This window comes from Pipra filicauda, unplaced genomic scaffold (assembly GCF_003945595.2).
Source record: "Pipra filicauda isolate LSUMZ 115617 unplaced genomic scaffold, ASM394559v2 scaffold166_size2123106_pilon, whole genome shotgun sequence".
NCBI lineage: Eukaryota > Metazoa > Chordata > Aves > Passeriformes > Pipridae > Pipra > Pipra filicauda.
In genome coordinates, this window is record NW_024104173.1 from 315,959 (window position 1) to 322,187 (window position 6,229).

Below are 6,229 nucleotides of genomic sequence, written 5' to 3' on the forward strand. Positions count from 1 at the left end.
AAGCTTCTTTTTGCATCCTTACTTAACACTTGTTTATACTAGTAACTCAAATTACTTGTAACCTGAAACCTAGAACTCAGATTTATATGCAATTACAATTTTTTACTCACATTCTGCTGCCAACACAAAATGTATATTAATTTGCACTAAATCTTTGTTCACCGTTATAATTTGCAATTTAAGGTGATCATAAGACAGCATCTTAGCAGTATTTACTATACATTCACTACATATTGAACAAATAATGTATTTAAGAGAATTTTACTCTTCCCTCACAGCCAAGAATTCTCAGTTTGAGAACTTAGGAATCCTCAGTTCCTAATTTCCACATTTGGCTCTTTTGACAGATTCTGCACTCCCTTAGACAACAATACATATTGCACAATGAATGGGAGAAGGGAGATGCCGCAGATTATTCTGAGAGAACACAGAGCAAAAGAATGCCTACAGGTCCGCATACTTCTGTGGCCAAAACAGAGTGTTAGACGCTGCATAAAACCTAAATGTATTTAAAGATATATGTGTTTTACATATATGTGTGCACATGTATTTTACTTAGGATACCACCCCAGGCATGCTACTTAAAGTTGTCAGGAAAACCGAACAGGTTTTTTCCACTTCTATTAAAGACATTGTGGGGACTTCAACAAAGCAGTGGAGCAACAGAAGGAATGATGTTCTCTGCAATGATGGTCAATACTGCATCCAGTCCTGTTCAACATCCTCATTAATGATCTGGCAGAGTATACACTTGGCAAGATTGCTTATGACAGAAAACTGGGAGGAGTGTCTGATACACCAGAAGTTTATGCTGTTATCCAAAGGGACCTTGGATGAGAGACTTTTTTCGGTTGTCCACAGTGACAGGAGCAGAAGCAATGGGCACAAACAGAAGCACAGTTGGTTCCCTCTGAACATAAGGAAACCCTTTTTCACTGTGAGGTTGACCAAGCTCTGGTACAGGTTGCCCAGAGAAGTTGCAAAGTCTCCTGCCTTGGCAATATTGAAAAACCATCTAGATACGTTCCTGAACAACCTGCTCTAGGTGAAAGAGCTTGTGCAAGGGAATTGAACCAAATGATCTTCAGAGGTCCCTTGCAACCTTAACCATTCTGTGATTCTGTGAAATGCGGAGTCTGGTAATATCTCACATTTAAGCCTCTAGTTTTACCATTGTTGATCCTGACCACCTGAACTAATTCTCTACATAGCTGATGAACAATCAGCCAGAAATGCTATATGATGAACAGTTCCTAGTAGAAATGTTAGGATTGTGTTTGAGTTTTCACTTTTCTAAAATAGGTATTCGAACCAGGATGGAAATTGCATATCTTTATTTCTTTAGGACCAGGTCCAGTTATATATTTTATTTTATTGCAAATATCTAGAAAATAAGGGGAAAAAAAAAGTGTAGGGTTTTTTTTCTACAGTAATCCAGTTATAAGAGCACTTGCATGAGAGACAATCCTTTCTCAGAAAGATATTTTGCAAAAAAAACCCAGAAAGGCACCTTGCTGTCAGACTTCAGATCATAATGAGAGATGTCAGCCTCATATTCATTAAATACATTTATGAATGCTAAGTGTTTATGGTGGTCACGGGTATCTGTTTTTGAATCAGTAGCAAAATCCAATTATTGATAATAATTGTATGGAATATTTAGAGAAGACTGTATTCTTCTTTATAGTTGCTAGTTTGTGAAAATGGTAACCTACTTGTGTTTTCAGGGGGAAAGAATATAATGGTTACACATTACTGAAGGAATTACTGGGCCTCTGGAGCTTCAGAAAATGTTATCATAGCATCATAGAATGGTTTGGGTTGGAAGGGACCTTAAAGATCATCTGATTCCAACCCCCCTGCCATGGGCAGGGATGCTTTTCACCAGACCAGGTTGTTCAGAGCCCCATCCAAGCTAGCCTTGAACACCTCCAGGGATGAGGCATCTACAACTTCTCTGTTCCAGTGCCTCACCACCTTCATAGTAAAGAATTTTTTCCTAATATCTAACCTAAACCTACTCTCTGTTTGAAGCCATTTCCCCTTGTTCTGTCGCTACATGTGCTTGTAAATAGTGTCTCACCATACTTTTTGTAGACTCCCTTCAGGTACTGGAAGGCTGCAATTAGGTCACCTTTAAGCTTTCTCTTTTCCGGGTTGAACAAACACAATTGTCACAGCCTTTCCTCACAGGAGAGGTGCTCCATCCCTCTAATCAGCTTTAGTGGACCTCCTTTGGACTTACCCGAAGAGATCTGTATTATCATCATGATTTTCTTGGGGAAGTTTTATTTTTCATAGAAAAGTACCATTCTGAAGATTTCTATTGCACTAGAATGAGATTTGCAGTCATATCAATTTTAATGTAGTGCAAAAGGTACATTTTTTTTCTGAACAGTATCCTGGAATTCCTTAAGAGTACCAAACTCTAATTACCACAGTCTATTGAATATCTAATATACCAAATGCTTGTGACCATAGTTATACACCCAAAAATATATTTTCAAAACCTGTGTGCTATATAGCAGTGATTTGAGAAAAGACTGGCTAGAAAGCTAGTAAAATATTTTAGTATCTACTACACAAACATGTATATGGTGTTTTATTTCCTTTACAATTTTAAAATGTATAGTTGAACCATCTCACATATTCTCCAAGTACTAGTGACAAATAATAATATTGCAGTTCATAACTACTGCAGTTCTCTCCTTATAGAAGAACAAATTTAAAATTTTATTACTTTTTATTGCTCTGATTTCATTTTTATATTATTCTATTTTTAGACACTTCTTTAATGCACACATTCTGAAGTTAAGAAAGGATTGCCAAATTCAGCCTACAAGCTAAGTGAAAAATATAATCTTATTCTGAAGTGTGGAAGGTTATTCTCATTGTCTCATAAATTTCTCTTCTGGAAGTACTGATGCCTTCCCTTGAACACTAAATTAATGGGATTATCATTACAGGCATGTTTAGTGTCTATATTTACTTTCCCAGAAGATAAGCACAAATTAAGTGTATTTACTTACTTTTCCTTAAGAAGACAAGCATAATAGGTTATGGAACCTTGTAGCCAGAAGTGGTCATCTTCAACCTAACCTTGCAGTACTACATATTTTTCATCAGAAAGCCTGAATATTTAGCATATCTCAGGAAGTAATTGTTCTTGCAATACTGCAGAAAACTGTAGAAGTTTCTGGTGGTGTGACAAAAAGTTGCATTCTTGACTCAGCTCTAATTAGTATACATGGAAGAAAGTGCGTGTCACTGTAGGTAAAGTGTTTCAGAGATGAAGTTTTCAAGTGGCACAATGTCCATGAGAATGGGTCAAAATAAAAAGAACAACATAAAATACTGTGTTCAGTTCTGGGCCCCTCACTACAAGAAAGAGGTTGAGGTGCAGGAGTAAGCGTGTCCAGAAAAGACAACAAAGCTGGTGAAGATGCTTGAGCAGAAGTTTGATGAGTCGCAGCTGAGAGAGCTGGGGCTATTTTGCCTGGAAAAAACAGGACACATAGAGAGCTGTCTTGCTCTCTGTAGCTACCTGAAAGGAGTTTGTAGCAAGGTGGGAGTCAGTATCTTCTCCCAGGTAACAAGAGACAAGAGGACATGGCCTCAAGTTGTACCAGAGGAGGTTTAGATTGGATATTAGGAAAGATTTCTTCACAGAAAGAGTTGCCAAGCACTGTCACAGGCTTCCCAGGGAAGTGGTGGAGTCACCACACCTGGAAGAGTTCAAAAATGTGTGGATGTGGCGCTTGGAGGCATGGCTTAGTGATGAACATGGTGGTGCTGGGTTAATGGTTGGAATGCATGACCTTAGAGGTCTTTTTCAATCTAAACCATTTGATGATTCTACACTTACTATAACTTGTTTATCTCAAAAGAAGCTATGATTTCTTTTGTATTTTCTGAATAGTGTCCCAAGCACATTACCGATATCAAGACACTGAGAGGGCCATTGGCTCCCTGGTGCTGGGGCTCCAGAAGTGTTGTTAGGTGGCCAGGGCCCATTCCACAACCCTAACCAGAAGCCAGGCAAGAGGGAGGCATCAGGGTAGTCCCAGCCTCAGGCACTGTGCACCTCCCTGGAGATGGGTCAAGGTTGGGCTGGGATGTACACTCACAGGAGGGCCTTGGTCAGCTGGGAAGGATGGGGCTGAGGGGAGCTGGAGACCAGCCCTGCTGTGGCATGGTTGGGGCAGGAGCTGCCAGTTCTTGGGGGGTGACACAGAGTCCTGAGCTGTGGGCAGCGTGGAGCGAGATGTAGGGGGTTAGGTAGGGGCAGCCAGGCCTGGTGGTGCCTCCAGGGCCTTGATGTAGATAATTCTGTGATTCTGTGGTAAGCTCTGATCAGGCTTTCATTTCTCAAGGAAACAAAAGTGACCTTTTTACATCTTAAAAACCTTTTTAAAAGCTAAGTTTGAGAATGTTTGTTTTTCCAAGTTACAAAGGTTAAAATCATAGTCTATTCTAATTTCATATCCTGTTATGATCAGATTTTATCTTTCATGAAGAATAGCTTTAATGCAAGTACAGTGATCAGTTCTTTTTAAACAGTGTTTTACTTCTCAGTTTGAGGTTTGAGGAGAGAGATGGTGTTGTCAGGAGGCAGAGAAAATTTCCACTGGTGACAAATTCAATGCAGGCTCTGAAACATCTTGATATACATACAAATTATCTCATATTAAAAGTGACAAATCACATATCTTTTGTTTGCTCCTTTCTCTTGTGCCATATGTTGTGTTTTGTTGGAAGGTGCAACTCAGCAGGAGGGAGAGAGGCCATGTACCTGCTCACTGCTGTCTGTCACATATTGGATCAATGCACAATCCTCTTGGAGTGAGTGGAGCAGTGGTCCTCTCCTGAGAGAAGTAAACAGAATAGGAGAACTCAAAGCCTCCACACAAGTGGATATTCCCAAGAACAGGAAGGAGACACGCTGTAAAGGGGCAGAGGTGATACACAGAGAGTTTTCAGACGTCTCCAATGCACTGCTTAGAATTATTAATTATTCAGCAAGATACTGAACATTGCTGTAATCAAAGCAAGAGTGAGGTGACGTGAAAAACCTATGTCTGAGGTGAAACAGTGAGCAGTGAGGACTTCTAATGCTGTTTTCATTTCAGTGTGATCTTATCAACTTGATCTGAGCTTCTGTTTTACAAAAGTCATTGTGTTGTAGTTTATCCTTTAAAAAAAATATACCAGCAGCAGTCCAGAACCCTTTTAGTATTTTTTGTATCGTCACTTTAAAGAAAAGGTATTAATATACACAGTTGAATTTGACAGTAAAGATTCCTGAATATTCAGCTATGCATCCCAAAAGGAATGCTATGGAACCTCTTGAAGCTATGATTGATTCTGTTAAGTAGAAATCAATAAGATAATCTTTGGTTCCGCACTCAGAAAGCTGAGATTTATTAGTATCCTTCTTGACTCGATGAATGCTTTTTCTATGTATAAAATAAATCCTGCATCAGTATTTTTCAGGATATATTATTTAAATGGAAGATAATAGGACCTACAGATGAATTTACCTGAGGACATTACCAGATTACAAATGCTTAAATTTAATATTAAAATTCAATGGGATTTTCTCCCTTTAAATTAATTGAAAATAAAATACAACCAAGAACAAGAGAGAGAAAGAAAGAGGGAGTGATTTAGCAAATGTTATTATGACATACTATCAAAATAGAATTTCTTACAAGTTCATTTTCTTGAGTATAGCCTCTTTTCAAATGTATTAGAATTGTTAGGTAATATTCCCCCTTTGCTTCACTATATTTTTGTAAAATATTTCATAACTTTTAACAGGAAATAATCAGAAGTTGTTTCACTGAGAGGGAATGTAATAATGAAGAGACTGCAGGTTATACAGACCTTTCAGGAACAATGTTAATAATTGCAAAAAAAAGGTTAAATATCTGGCAGAACAGGGACTTGCAATTAAATGTTACAGATTATGTTTAAAATAACATTTGTTCTACATCTAATGTGAGCCAAGAGACTCACTAAAAATTGGTTTCTAGATTATACTCTATTTCCAGAAAATTAAAATAAACTGCTTGTAATCTTTCCCTTGAGTGCTGAGAGGAACTGCTTTGAAAAGACATTTTGTAACACCTTTTTTTTGTTGGTTTTCTTTTCCTTCTAATATTCCAGTTTCTGATAGCTAGATAAAAGCACAACATTTCAAGTTACTGGGTAAACCTGTTCATTCTAG